This window comes from Nannospalax galili, unplaced genomic scaffold (assembly GCF_000622305.1).
Source record: "Nannospalax galili isolate Female #2095 unplaced genomic scaffold, S.galili_v1.0 scaffold139, whole genome shotgun sequence".
Taxonomy (NCBI): Eukaryota; Metazoa; Chordata; class Mammalia; order Rodentia; family Spalacidae; genus Nannospalax; species Nannospalax galili.
The window spans coordinates 7,146,462-7,163,078 of record NW_008345884.1 but is presented as its reverse complement, the minus strand read 5'-3'; the positions used below and the strand labels follow the sequence as shown (position 1 = coordinate 7,163,078).

General features: G+C 38.0%; 1 pseudogene; it reads left to right on the top strand.

The window, feature by feature from the left end:
• The first annotated feature begins 1,932 nt into the window (after positions 1–1,932).
• LOC103741377 lies at positions 1,933–2,903 on the top strand (annotated as a pseudogene).
• The last annotated feature ends 13,714 nt before the right edge of the window (positions 2,904–16,617 follow it).

The following is a 16,617-nucleotide window of genomic DNA, read 5'->3' as shown; positions in this document are numbered from 1 at the left end:
ATCTTTTTTAAACGTTGGAACCTCATTTAATTTTATGTCTTATAGAGTTTATAATGAGTAAAAGATTATATAAGGGTAATAATTCATCTGTAAACCTAGAAATATACAGCCAATTTTGAAAGAGATGTACCCTAGCTCAGAAAAATGTTATTGAATAGGTTAATGCTGTTGTAATGAAATGCTTCTTCTAATAAACAACAAAAAAAAAAAACTAAGAAAGCAACGTGGTTTACAAAAGTTACAAATAAAATAGGAATAGATTTAACTGAGGAAGTAAATTTTCTTTTCAATGAAAATACAAAGTACTATTGAAAGAAATTAGAGAGGACACCCAAAAATTGAAAAGATACCTCATGCTCATGAAACATAAGGATTAATTTTGCTAACATGGTCATATTACTCAAAGTGATCAATAGAATCAATACATTATCAGAATACCCTTGACTTTCTTCTCAGAAATATGGAAAGAAATCCTTCAAAAGACTGAGAATAGCTAAAGTGATCCTGAGCAAAATAACATTTCTGGAGACACACAAGTACTGACTTTGAAAAATACAACAAAGCCAATATTGTAGTACTAACATAAAAATAATAGGCAGTGGAACAGAACAGAGAAGCCAGAAATTAACCCACATACATATGGCCAACTGATTTTTGGCAAAGATGCCAAGAATACATATTGAAGAAAAGGCAATCTCTTCAGTAAGAGGTCTAGGCAAGGGATATACATATCCAGAAGAATCATAATCCCTCCCTCTCACCAGACACAAAACCCAACTCAAAATGAATCAAAGCCTAAACATAAAACCTGAAACTATGAAATTAATTCAAGAAAACAGTGGTAACACTTCAAGACATTGTTGAAGGCAATGGTTTTTCCAATAAGACAAAAAGCCCAGGCAACAAAAATAAAAACAGACTAATAGGACTGTATCAAATTAAGGTGTTTAAGCACAGCAAAATAAATGGTTGGAAGAGTTAGGAAATAGTCTATAGCATGAGAGGAAATATCTGGAAATTTTATTGTGCAAGAAGTTAAAAAAGCTGAACCCCAAGAAATCCAATTAAAATGGGGGAAGGAACTAAAACCCACCTCAAGGAAGACACACAAATGGTCAATAAATGTATGGGGAAAAAATTACTCAGTCTCACTAATCAACAGAGGTAAGTGAATCGAACCACAGAGAAATGTCTCATCCCAATTAGGATAGTTATCAAAAAGACAAAAAGTAACAAAGGCTGAGGAGGATGCAGGGAAATGACAACTCAAACTGTTGGTGGAGTTGTTAATATAGCCATTGTAGAAAACAATACAATGATTCTTCAGCAACTAAAAAATAGCACTGCCACACAATCCATCATTTCTAATCTTGGGTGACCATTCAAGATGAAATCATCACACTGAAAGACCCCTACACTTTCATGTTTATTATGGTATTATTTACAATATATAAAATATTATTTCAACCCGCATTCCCTTCAAGGGCTAAATAAAATGTGCTGTATATACATGATAACACATTATTTAGCAATAAGAATGAAACTATTCTTTTTCAGAAACATGGATAGGACTGGAAGCCTTAGGAGTGAGTGAAATAAGCTAGATACAGAATACCACATGTTTTCAGTCATTGGGGGGAAGTAATGAGTCAATCTTGTAGAACTATGGAAGGAAATAGTGGTCACCTAGAGACGAAGAAACTGCAGAAGGAGGTACAAAAAGTTCAAATATGAGTACAAAGATAAAAGGCGCAAGGTTTACTTCTGGTTCTTTAGAACAGCAGGGTAACTAACAGTTGAAACAATATATGATGCACCTTAAGATAACTAGGGAAGTACAAATTTCCTAACATCAAAATGATTAATGTTTGGCTCTCTCCAGGCATCCTCATTGAAGTGACATTGGAGTGCAATCCCTGGTGCATGGCCGTGATGCCCAGGGAAGATAGGGAGACCTGAAGCCCATCTACTTTCAACTTCTGAATGATTATCCAAAACGTTTCACTGTGGGAGCAATGTGGGCTCCAAGCAGTTGCAGCAGATCCCCACCTCCCTCCAAGGGAAGGCTGTCACGAAAGAACATCGTGTGGCAAGGCCATCCAGGGGCATCTGGAAAACAACCCAGCTCTGGAGAAACTGCTGCCTCATTTCCCGGGGAACTGGGCTTGTGTTCACCAGAGGACCTCACTGAGATTGGAGACATGCTGCTGAACAATAAGGTGCCAGCTGCCACCAGTATTGGTGCCATTGCTCCATGTGAAGTCACTGAGCCAACTCAGAATTCTGATCAGGGGCCCAAGAAGACCCCTTTTTTTCCAGGCGTTAGGCATTACCACGGAAATCTCCAGGGGCACCATTGAAATTCTGAGTGATGTGCAGCTGGAGACAAAGTGGGAGCCAGCAAAGCCACACTGCTGAACATATTGAACATCTCCTCCTTCTCCTTGGGTTGATCATCCAGCAGGTGTTTGACAATGGCAGCATCGACAACCCGGAAGTGCTTGACATCATAGAGGAAACTACATTCTTGCTTCTTGAAGGGTGCCGGAAATGTGGTCAGCATTGTCTGCAGACTGGTTACCCGACTGTTGCCTCAGTGCCACAGTCTATCATCAGTGGCTACAAGCATGTCCTGGCTTTCTCTGTGGAGACTGATTATACCTTGCCACTTGCTGAAAAGGCCAAGGCCTTCTTGATTGATCTATCTGCATTCATGGCTGCTGCCACCACTGCTGCTCCTGCTACTTCTGCTGCAGCAGCCAACGCCAAAGTCCAGGAAGAGCCGAGCAGAGGAGGATATGGGATTTGGTCTCTTTGACTACTTCCTGCAAAGCAACCAATTCAGCCTTCTTTGTTTGAGAAACATGGAAATAAAGGCTTACTTCTCTTTAGAAAATTATTAATGTTTGAAAAAGTGGAAATGCTAATTTGAATATTTTACATTTGTACAATGTGTAATATACGTATTGAATTAGCACAAGATAACCCATAAAGATGAAGAAATAATGTCTCTGTTTATAAGACCTGGATGTCATTGCCTGATAAAGAATTATGAAAAGCAGGACACTTAGTGTGCCCAATATAATGAGTGATTCATAGAGAGCCTTGGTTCTGAAAATACAGCATGTACACTTTGAACTAGGGATGCTGTCATGCCATGCAACACCAATTAACATTGCCTGAAACACCCAGACTCAGATTCAAGACTGTTTTATTTTATGAATTAAACATAAAAGTTAAATTATGAGGCTGGAAAGATGTCTCTGCAGAAGACCAGGTTCAGTTCTCAGCACCCACATGAGGACTCAGGACAGTAACTCCAGTTCCAAAGGATCCAATGCCCTTTTCTGGCCTTTACAGGCACTATATGTATGTAGTACACAGGCAGTCAAAACACTCATATTCACGAAATAAAATCTTTTTCGAGTTTAATTATAGAAAACAAAGACTGTTAATATATCATACCATCATTCTTCAGTACATATCAAATTAGCATATTTTAGAATTGTATTTTATGTGTGAATGTTTTCAAAATTGTTGTCTGAGGAGCTGGAGAGACGGCTCAGCAGCTAAGAGCACTGGCTACTCTTGCAGAAGACCAGGGTTTGATTCTGAGCACTCACATGACAACTAACAACCATCTGTAACTCCAGTTCCAGAGGATCTAACACCCTCTTCTGGCCTCTATGGGTGTTTCACACATGTGGTGCACTTAGTACATGCATGCAAAGCACTCATATCTATACATTTTTTTACTACTGTTTGAGTTGCTGACTTGAATTTCATAAAAAAAAATAATAATTAAATGAAGTTTGTCTTGGAATTAGAGCCAATTTCTGAAGTGACCCTAAACATACTTCTGCTATTCTGTACCACATAGTTATATGAAGTGGCAGTCTCAGGATTGGCAATTATAAAATCAAGTTATCAATCAACTCTGATAAACTAAACATGAAGATGGTCTATGCCCTGCAGCATCAAATAATAGACAAAACTTAATTCTCTATGTGAAAATAGTATTCAAATTTGCTCTTTATCTTTAATAAATGGGAAAATAATATGTATATCAAAGAATTGTTGCAAAATAATGTTTATGAGCTATTAACAGTAAATGTTTGATTTGTATACCTGTTTTATGTATCTGTATACCTCGTGTTCCATAAAATTTCAGGTGAGGAGGTTTAAGTGGAAAAAGTTGAAGAAGTCCTAACCTTAGTACCCCATGCCATCTGGCTCCTACCTGCTTTTTCGGCCTCATTTCAGACCATGTTCCTATCTTGTACCACGTATGTCAGTTGTGCCAGATTCTGCCCTGACCCAAGCACACCAAGAGGGATCTGCCTGGAATGCCACTAACCCAGCTGTTACACAGCTTCCTTTTCATTCTTAAGGTCTTAGTTAAAATATTACTTCAAAAAGGAGCAGTCCAGGCTAACCCACTCCAGTTTCCATTCTCTCTTTTTTCATGTGGACAGGTTCTCAGTTCTAACTAATGAGACATAAAACCGATCTTGACATGTGAGCTGCCATTTCATTCTTCATTCCTGAATGTGTGGCCAAGAAGCTGGATGTGCAGCAGTTCTGGCTAAGAAAGGCAGAGCCAAAATGAAGGATCCTGGTTCCTTGCTGGTGTGTCTACTACACCGTATGAGTAATGAATCAAAACTGTTTTGTTGTTGTTTGGTTTGGTTTGGTTTGAGACAGACTCCCTGTAGCCCAAACTGCCCTGGAACTCGCTATGTAGACCAGGCTGGCCTCCATCTCACAGAGAGATCTCCACAAGCCTGCCTCCTGAGTGCTGGGATTAAAGGCAAGCACAATCACACCAATCAAATCCAAACTTATTTCATGAGACAAATAACTTTTTTTACTGTTTAAGTCATTATTGTTTTCTGGTAATGATGGATAACATAATCCTAGAGATACAACACCCATTTCAGTTGCTATCATGTCATCACCTTGATTTATTTTATAACATCTGGACCAGAATTTTTTTCACTAGTTTCACCAGTCTAAGTCTATTCCAGTCATTGAGTAATTACTGAACAAACAGTAAAGAAATCTCCAGCTGTGCTACTTGATTAACATTAGAGAATTTCTTTTTACACTTTATCATAAAGGATAAAAATCGAACATGTCAGATCTGGGGAGATGGCTCAGTGGTTATGAGCAGCACTGGCTGCTCTTGCAGAGGACCCCAGTTCAGTTCCCAGGACTCACATGGTAGCTAACAACTGTCCATAACTTCAGTTCCAGGGGATCTGACATGCTCTTCTGGCCTCCACATGCCCAGGTGCACTTATATATGTGCAGTCAAAATACTCATACACATAGAATAAGCATAAATTTTTTTAAATTAATACTTGTCAGGCTGGGCATAGTAGCACAATCCTTTAATTCCAACACTTGGGAGGTTGAGGCAGGCAGATCTCTGTGAGATGGAAGCCAGCCTGGTCTACATTCCAAGTTGCAGTTCAGCTATCAGCTGTGGCTAGAGGGAGACCTTGTCTCAAAAAGATAAAAAAATTTTAAATGAGCTTGACAACTGCTAAACAATTTTGTTTACATATTTCTGTTTTTTCCTGGTGAATAACTTTCACTTAGTTTTTGTTGTTGTTGTTGTTGTTGTTTTATTTCAGTTGATTAGGCATTTTTTTAACTCTGACATCTAAGATAAGAAAATCAGCAATTTGATATTCTCTCCCCGTTATCTCTTAAGTACTCAAATTTTGCTTTAGTGGGGTTAAAAATGTCCATGTTTCTATATCTAAAGTTAAGTTCTCTATCTAATGGCAGTTGGTATCTGCTAAGGGGGCGGGGGAGAGAGAGAGAGAGAGAGAGAGAGAGAGAGAGAGAGAGAGAGAGAGAGAGAAAGAGAGAGAGAGAGATACTTCGTAAGTTGCCTATGACCTCACATATGCACATATGGGCAGCACTAGCTGAACATGAACATGGGCAGTAGATGGGAATCCATGGAGAAGGGGTCTCAAGAGGCACTAGAAGGAGGAAGTTGGGATGCATATGACCATGCACTGTATATAATGCATGAAAAGCTCAATTTGAAAAAAAAAGAAAAAAAAAAAAACCTAAGTCCTCTAATTTTTTTACTCTCTGGTTGATTCTACAAATTAAACAATCAATATTTTTAAGGGATAGTTTTAATGTAGTTACAAAGCAAATTTGAAACATAATACAGAATTCAGGATACAGTTAAATCATAGGATAAAGCAATTTATAAGGAAGTGAATAAATTGCTTTGGGAAGACTGAATTTACAAAGCATTTCATACAGAACATCTCAAACAATCTTGATCATCTTTATATCCCCATCCTCACTGGCATCCTCCCATAAGCCACCACTGAAGCCCATCTGTCATCCCTGTTAAGGCCCACTGTGTTGTCAGTATTCCCAGCCATTCCCCAATACAAGTCAGTCCACTGACAGATAATCAATGTTTACAATTGTTATTTTGTAACTGTTATTCATTCCAGACAAGGATGCTATAAAAACATATAAAAAGGAAAATTCAACTATTGTCATTACCTCTGTGTGAGTCAATTGTTTTCTCACCATAATGCATGTTTTTCAAAAAGGTGACTGAGAAAAAGACCAAGTAGGAATATTGAAAACTTGAATACTCTTCATTTTAATTACCTAACAGAAATATGAGTACATCATCACATTTTATTGTATGATATTTTTCTTATATGTATGACCATCTTTCCATCTCTCTGAGCATATGGGCATTATATTTTCTTTAATAGATGATAAGCCCTCAGATATGTTTGCAGCAAGGTTTTAATCCTATTAAACAGGACAGGTAGGTTCCATTCCTCCCCCTCAGATCCCTGGGTTAGCTTCCTAACCCAGACTAGCCAAACACCCTACCATAGACTTAAGTCCCTACTCAGGTGGTCCCCACCACCACCACCACCACCACCACCATCTTTCCTAGCTCCCGATCAGCAGGACAAATCTGACCAGCCAGGACTCTGGTAAGTCAGATCTCTCCCAATGCATCTCTATTCCATTCCTCTTGTCTACCCCCATCCTGTTCCCTTCCAGCCTTGGACCCAGAGAGGCTCCAATTCCTCCACCTCAGATCTCTGGACTAGCTTCCTAACCCATACTAACTAATCTCCTTAGCATAGACGCCACTGACTCCTGATCTGTCTGACACAGACCAGCCTTCCTACTAACCTGACCAGCCTACACTACCCTATCCTACCATCTACCCAGACCAGTCTACTACCCTGCAAGAACCTGAAACACGCACCAATTTATTTTCCATACCTGAACAAAAAACAACAAAGCTATATTAATAATATAAACAGAACCAAAATTAACAAAAGCAGAGAAGTTCCTACTCTATATATAACCAACAAAGAAAATCCATATGCCCAAATTGCAGCACAAAAGCACAAACAATATGAAAAACCAAGAGAATATGTCCCCACAAAACCCTCTAGTCATACGTAAGTGCACTACAATGAGAAACACCCTGAGGAGCCCAGAGATGCAGAATTTAAAAGAACAATCATAAGCATGATCAAAGAACGTCAAGAAAATACAAACAGCTCAAAGAACTCAAAGAGGAAAGGCATAAACTTGTGATGGAAGCCCAAGGCTATACAAATATATGGCTTAATGAAATATTGAAAATAATTCATGGCTTGAAAAGTGAATTCACAAAAGAGATAAAAAATAGTGAAAAAAAAAACCCAACTGAATATGAACATGGGATTGAAAAACTCAGTAAAAAAAAAAAATAGAAACAACAGGAGAAAGCCTTAAAAATAGAGAATGAAATGGAAAACAGAATATCAAGACTGGATGATAAAGTTGAAGATCTGGACTCATTAAGCAAAAACTATGTAAAATTCCAAAAAACACAGGAATGGAACACTCTGGAAATGGGACAGCATGAAAATACCAAATCTATGAATTGCAGGCATACAGAAAGGAGAAGAATCTCAGGCCAATGGCATTGAACAGATCTTAAATAGGATTATAGAAGAAAATTTCTTTAAATTAAGGAAAGATATACATATAGAGATTCATGAAGCACATAGAGCACCAATTAGATATGATCAGAACAGAAACTTCCCATGGTATATCATAGTAAAAACATTAAATGTACAAAACAAAGAGAGGATACTGAAAGCTGCTAGAATAAAATAAAAACAGTATGTTACATATAAAGGAAAACCCATCAGAATTACAACTTATTTTTCAATGCAAACTATGAATGGGAAAAGAACCTGAACCAAAGTATTCCCAGTTCTAAATGAACATAGACACCAACCCTGAATACTTTATCCAGCAAAAATATCTATCACAGTCAAAGGGGAACAGAAAAATTTTCATGACACGAATAGACTGAAAGAATTCATATCTACCAAACCAGTCCTACAGAGAATACTTGAAGCAATAAAAAAGGCCTAAGAAAGGAATGAGTATACCCAAGAGGCTACAGAAAGAAAACAAAGAAAAGTATAATAACAGAAACACAAAAGAGGGCCACAAACAAAAAGAAATTAAAATGACAGTATCACAAAGAAATTAAAATGACAGTATCCAATATACATCTTCCAATAATAACAATAAATATCAATGGCCTCAACTCCCCTATCAAAAGACACAGGCTAGTGGAATGGATCAGGAAACAAAACCCATCTTTTTGCTGTCTTCAAGAAACTCATCTGACCTTCAATGTTAGGCATTACCTTAGGGTGAAAGAATGGAAAAAAATATTTCAAGCAAATGTCTCTAAAAAGCAAGGAGGTGTTCCAATTCTAATATCTGACAAAATAGACTTCAAATAAAAACTAAGCAGAAGCAATAAAGAGGGTCACTTCATTTTAATCAAAGGAGAAATTGATCAAGAAACTATTACAAACATGAACATATATGCACCAAACTATGGAGAACCCAATTCAGGACTATAAAACAGAGCTTAACCCCAACTCAGTAATAGTAGGTAACTTTAATACCCCAATATCTTCAATAGAAAGGTCAACTGGACAATAAATAAACAGAAAGGCATCTGAATTAAATGATATCTTACATAAAATGGACCTAACAGATATCTACAGAATATTTTACCAAAGAATACACTTTTTTTTACTCAGCAGCCCATGCAAGTTTTCTAAAATTGGCCACATTTTGGAACACAAAACAAATCTCAACAAATACAAAAACTGAAATAATTCCATGCCTTCTATCAGACCACAGTGCAATAAAGCTTATTATCAACAGAAAAAGAAGCTCTAGTAACTACAAGAGCTCATAGAGATTAAACAACACATTCCTGCATCATGACTAGGTCAAATAAGAAATTAAGAAAAAAATAAAACTATCCCTGGAATTAAAGGAAAATGAGAATAAAATACAACAAAACTTCCAGGACACCTTAAAAGCAGTCCTACAAGGGAAGTTTATAGCTCTTAGTGCCTATGTTTAAAAAAACAAAAAAAAGCACATGTAAATTATTTAACAGTACAACTAAAGACTCTGGAAAGGCAAGAAAAAAACAACCCCAAACCTAGTAAACAAGAAGAAATAACAAAAACAAGAGCAGAAATTAATTAAACAGAAACAAAGAAAACAATACAAAAAAAAAAATCAATGAATCTAAGAGCTAGTTCTTTGAAAGGTTAAACAAGATAGACAGATGCTTAGCCAAGTTAATCAAAAAAAAAAAAAAAAAAAAAAAGAAAAAAAAGAGTAAATCCAAATTAACAAAATCAGAGACAAAGGGGTAAATATCACAACAGACATCAAAAGAATCCAGAACATTGTAAGGGAAATTTTTAAAAATCCATACTCCATTAAATTCAAAAATCTAAATGAAACAGATGAATCTCTAAAATCATGATCACCACCAAAGTTAAACCAAGAGGAGATCAACAGCCTAAACAGACCCATAACAAATAAGAAAATTAGGGCGTGTGTGGTGGCAACACCTTTGCTCCTAGCATTTGGGAGGCAGAGACAAGCAGATCTCTATGAGTTCCAGGCCAGCCTGGTCTACATAGTGAGTTCCAGACTAGCTGGGGCTACAGGGAGACCCTGTCTCAAAAACACCAAATAATGATAAATAATAATAAAATTGAAACAGTAAGACAAGACCTCCTACTAAAAAAAGGCCAGGCCCAGATGGATTCAGAGCAGAATTCTACCAGACATTCAGAGAAGATCTATAACCAATACTGCTTAAATTAGTCAAAAAGATAGCTGGACGTAGTGGCACATGCCTATAGTCCCAGCACATGAGAGGCAGAGGCCGGAGGATCTCTGTGAGTTCAAGGCCAGCCTGGTCTACATAGTGAGTTCCAGGACAGCTTGGACTACAGGAACACCCTGTCTCAAAAAGACCAAAAAAAAATAAACAGAGGGAAAACTTCCAAACTCATTCTATGAACCCAGGATCAGTCTAATGCCAAAACCAGGGAAGATACAACAAAAAAAGAAAACTACAGACCCATATCTTTAATGAACATAGATGCAAATAGACACATATCAAAAAGATCATCCACCACAATCAAGTTGGCTTTATGACAGAGATGCAGAAATGGCTCAATACACATAAGTCAATAAATTTTATAAAACATATGAATGGACTTAAAGACAAAACTACATGTTCATCTCAATAGATGCAGAAAAGGCATTTGACAAAATCTAACATGCATTTATGTTAAAAGTTCTAAAAGGCATTGGTCTGGAGGGAACATACCTCAACATAATTAAAGTTATATACAATAAACCCATAGCCAACATCATTCTAAATGGAGAAAAACTAGAAGCATTCACATTAAAATCAGGAACCAGACAGGGCTGTCTACTATCTCCTCTCCTTTTCAATATAGTGCTTGAAACTCTTGCAAGAGCCATAAGACAAGAGAAGGAAACTGGACTTAAAGCCCTCTCAGTGGGAGGGAACTCATGGGTGGCACTGTAAACTCAACCAAATAACCATGGCAGGAGAGGACATAGATCCTAGAGAAAACCCTATCTCTTTCAAATCTCTAGACAAATGAAATTTCTTACCACATGCTTAATATGGATCCTTATACTTACAGACAAGCATGCCATACACCACTCATAAAAGAAGCTTCTTTTTCCCAGCCAGAGGCTACTGCAGAATTCCACAACTGGTCAGACACAGAGAATATACATCTGAGAGATGCCAAGTACTAGGTGACACATCTACAGTTGAACCTCTACAACCAAGGCTCACAGAACATAGTGGAACAAGGGGTAGATAGAACACTAATACATCCTTCACCTTCAATTCTTACCAGGAAAGCTTCCTTATACAACAGAGTGTGATGCACACAGTAGGCCACAACTGGCCAAGTTTTAAAGTATAAGGAACTGTAGAGTATGTATCCTTGGATGGGACTCCTATATTGGACCACACCCACCCACAGCTCAGAAGACCATTGAGAAAGTGGAAGAGAAGACCAAACAGAAAGAGTTGTAAGAGCCAGGTATGGTTCATGAACACAGAGAAGCAGAGACTGTTGTGCCACTGGACCCTCACGCATGTGAACTTGTGGCAATGGTGGCATCGAGCACAGGACCCATGCCAACTCAATTAAACAAGAGCCCTAAGGGGAAGAGAGAAATAAGTGACAGGCCAGTCCTAGACTGAGATGTATTGGAGACTGATTGATGCTGGATGAGGGAGAGTATGCCGTACATACAATCTCTAGATGGGCTGACTAGATTCCAGTGGATGAATTTACACTGAGGGACATCTGGGTACAAATGTTTGACTGAATGGGACTTAACATGTATGGCAGACTACATGAGGTCCAGTGGGGGAATGGGGGGACATGGATGAGGGAAGGGGATCTAAATTTAATTAAGAACTATTGTATGAAATTACAAAAGCTTAATAAAAAAATGTTTTGTTTTGTTTTTAAAAAGAAAAAAAAACATTGATGGCACATGCCTTTAATCCCAGCACTTGGAAGGCAGAGGCAGGTGGATTTTTGTGATTTCGACGCCAGCGGTCTCTATATAGTGAGCCAGGACAGCTTTTTTTTTTTTTTTTTTTTAAAAAAAAAAAAAAAAAAAAAAAAAAAAAAAAAAAAAAAAAAGAACATTGGATGTGAAACAGGAAACCCTGAAACTATTAGAAGAAAATTTTGGCAGTAACCTACAAGATAACAGGTGTAGGAAAGGATTTTCTAAATCGGACAGGAGTTGCTCAGGAATTAAGGTCAACAATCAACAAGTGGGAACTCATTAAAAAGCTTCTGTACAGCAAAAGAAAAAATCAAAAAAGTAAAGAAAAAACCCACAGAGTGGGAAAAAATATTCACCAGTAACATATCTGACAGAGATTTAACATCCAGAATATACAAAGAACTCAAAAAACAAAGAAGAGAGAACCCAAATGACCGAATTAAAAGATGGGCTAAAGATCTAAACAGAGAGTTCTCAAAAGAAGAAATAAAGATGGCTAAGAAACATCTTACAAATTGTTCAACATCATTAGTAATTAGGGAAATGCAAATTAAAACCACCTTAGGGTATCACCTTAACCCAGTCAGAATGGCCAGGATCAAGAGAACAAATGATACCAAATGCTGGCGAGGATGTAGAGAAAGGGGAACGCTCATTCACCGCTGGTGGGATTGCGAACTTGTACAACCACTATGGAAAACAGTGTGGAGAACCTTAAAAAACTGAAAATAAGTCTACCATATGACCCATATATACCAGTCATTGGCATATAACCAAAGGACTCATCCTATTGTAGAGACACTTGTATAACCATGTTTGTTGCTGCTCTTTTCACAATAGCTCAGAGATGGAAGCAACCTAAGTGCCCCTCAACTGACTAGTGGTTAACAAAAATGTGGTATTTTTACACAATGGAGTTCTACTCAGCAGTAAAGAAAGATGAAATAATGAAATTTGAAGGTAAATGGATGGATCTAGAAACTGTTATAATAAGTGAAGTAACACAGTCTCAGAAAAACAAAAGACGTATGTTCTCCCTCATATGTGGATCCTAGGACCAAATCCTTATAAGTGAGTGCATATCCTGATACAACTGTAGGAACCAGGAACGTGGAAGGAAAACAGGGAGGTAAAGGGAAAGAAGAAACCTGAGAAAGAATAATAGTAGGAAAAAGGTGTTATTAAGAGAGAAATATGTAAAAAATGGGTAAATTAAAGGGGAGAGAGGAAAGGAGGACTACAAAGAACTATGGGAATAAAGGGGGAAATTCTCCAGATACACAGAAACAAAAAAGCTTAAGCACAGAAGGAACCCTACAAGGATGAAAGAAAACCCTTCCAAAAACAATATGGTTGTCAAATGAAAATCCCAGTGCCAGAAATGGGTTGCCCCGTATGAGCTGTTGAACTGAGGGACACTAGAGGTCCCCAAAACAATAAAGGACATTGCCAATAATGTTGATTGTATACCAGAAGTGTATGGGAACACCCTATTGCTGAAGACACTGCATGACGTGAGAGCAGGAGAGGGAGAAATCAAGCTTGGACTAAGCTGGGAACTCCCTGCCACTGGATAGATGGCTTTCATGGTGCTAAAATGCAACACACAGATGACTAGGTGAGAATAGTCCTATACTAGCCATATAATTCTCCTCAATGATGGACCCCACGTGTTGCACTATCAACATACCAAACAAGATGTTCCTGCTGGTGCAATAGTAGAGCATATAGTGCATGTACAACCAGCAAATTTTCAATTGAATATAATGCCTGCTCCTGTAGTTGGAACACACATCTGGTACTGTAGACCCAGCCTGTGGCAGGGGAGAATATAGAACCCAATGGGAAGTCACTGCAATTGCTTTGTTAGATGGAAATGATGCACCTGCTAAAGTACCAATCCAGCATTTGTTTTATACCCATAGGTTAAGTTATTATAGCTCACTGTTTAGATGTTCTTGCTTCTTGCTATGTGTGTTTTTATAGTAGATGGAATCCCACTGAAATGGGCCAACAGCCCATGGAACACAGATGACACAGAGACCCAAAAGTTCAGTGGCTTGCCACAGTGCGGGAAAGATCATCCCATGCCTTCCACCCTGTGATGGCTAATCCTGGGTGTCAAATTGACTGGATCTGGGATTAGCTGAAATGAGAGAGATCTTCTTGATTGGATCACACACCACACACCCTAAATGTGGGTGTTACCTTCTGATGGCAGCCCATATAAAAAGCCATGGCAGAGGAGAACGCCTGGTTTCTTGCTGCTTGCCTTCTTTCTTGCTGGTGAGTTTGTCTTGCTGCTGTAGACTGAAGACTAGCTGATCTTTTGGAATTCATCAGACCTTCAGTGCCAGATTGGGACTACTGAGACATCCAACCTCGTGGACTGAGTGACTACGGATTCTCAGCCTCTCCAGTGTGGTGCAGCCATTGTTGGACTACTTGGACTCTATCCTGTGAGCTAAGCTGATAAATCTCTATACATATACATTCATTCTACCAGTTCTGTTTTTTTGGAGAACCTTGACTAAAACACACCCTCTCTAAGGCTCAGGGACTTTTGCAGAAGAGATTGGTGGAAAGAATGTAAGGGCCAGAGGAAGGGGTGGAGTGTTAACTGAAAGTGTCCTCTGACCACTATGCTGGAAAGCTATAGTCACACCTCCTTCCCACTCTCATCAAAGAGTCGAGGGGGGAATCAGTTACCCCTCCCACCCAATCAGTTGACCTTAGCTGCATGGGCGGGGGTGCAAAGGCTATATAAACCAAGAACACCAAAAGGCACCTCTCTCACAATTTTGTGTGGCTGTAGGGAGGACTTTATGGTGCAGCTGTAAATGTGGGGTTCCCACTCTTCTGTAAATAAACCACTACCCTATGCTCTGTTAAAAGAAAAAAAAAAAGAACATTGGGAAGATTTCCCATCATTTGTTCCACTAGTAGAACAAGTAATTAACACGTTGCATTTTTAGAAAAATATAATTGCTTCTTTATTATTCATTAGTGTTACTATAGCATAAAATATTCTAGCTACAAGATAGGTGCATGATATTTTTTTATTTTTATTATTATTATTGAGTGTGATGTGTGTGGGCGTGCATGTGAAGGTCAGAGGACAACTCTGGAGTCTGTTCTCTCACTCTACCTTTACATGGGTTCTGGGGATGTAACTCAGGTCATCTGGCTTTCATGGTAAACACTTTATCTACTGAGCCATCTGGTTGGCCCATATGATATACATAGTGTTTTGAAGACTTACTTTCATTTTACATACATGTGTGTTTTGCTACATGTATATTTGTGCATCACAAATATGCCTGGTGCCAATGGAGGTCAGAAGAAGGCATCAGAATCCTTGGAATTGGAATTACAGACAGTTGGGAGCTGCCATGTAGGTGTGGGGGACAGAACCTGAGTCCTCAAAAAAGCAGCAAGTGCTTTTAAACACTAAGCCATCTCTCCAGCCCCATGCTAACCTCATTTTAAGCATTCAATAGCCACATGTTGGTGACAGCTAGAATTTTCAACAGCACAGTTTATGCATAATTGGAGCTAGCCCAGTCCTTCTATCCCTCTGTTTATCCCACTGACAGAATCAGCTGACAAAATCACAGAAGGCTGCTGTCCTCTGGTTGCCCTAGGGGCATGTCTCCTATTAGCTGAGTTTTACATTTTAAAAAATATCTTGTATTTGTTGCAAAATCTTCTTGATCTCTTTATTTTTGCCATTGTGACTATACAATTCTATCAACATTACCAACTATTGATGAAAGATTACTAAGAAAAAGACAAACTTGTTTCTCCAACACAGTCAAATAAAATCTCAGTTGGTATGGAGGTGAGAAATATGGCTATAAATGTTCAGGAAAATATAAAAGTATAGAAAAATCTACTTTTATGTGGTAAATTTCTCTAAAATATATCCAAACTTTTTAAAACTTGAAATATTAGGCATTTTGACATATATCAAGATAATTTTCTTTCTTTTAACTGTTAATCTAGTTATTAGTTCAAAAGTTTTACTAGTATTTCATTTTTTTTCTCCACATTATTCCCTTAGAACATAATGAATTTAACTTGCTAATATTTTTCAGTATTTTTACATTTTACATCTGAAACATTTGCTTTGATTTTTCTCTTTACTTAGGGAGAACCCATAATCAACTGTAATTATGTAGACCAGGCTGGCCTTGAGCTCACAGAGATCAGCCTGCTTCTGCCTCCCAAATGCTGGGTTAAAGGAGTGCACCACCACACTCAGCTTTACTTTCTTTTTTTATGTGTTAAATCAGTCACCTTAAATTAGAGCACCTTGCAGTCTCCCTTAGAGGGATTTTGACATTTTTTGCCTTTTATCTTAGTTTCAATCTTCTTGTAGAATTGCACTTTCTCAGTAGTACATACTGATCTCATTCCACACAGTGATTTTTTGTTGTTGTTACATTTTTCTTCTATTTCATACAAATGTTTTCAGACCTTGTTAAAATCTGCCAAACAGATCTTTTTCCACTTTTTTTTTCTTTCTTGCATTTGTTTTAACTATCACTTATTAAACAGCGCCTATAAGAACATTTTTGCTGTTTCTGTTTTGTTTTGTTTCTTGAGACAGGGTTCCCCTGTAACCAGAACTGGCCATGA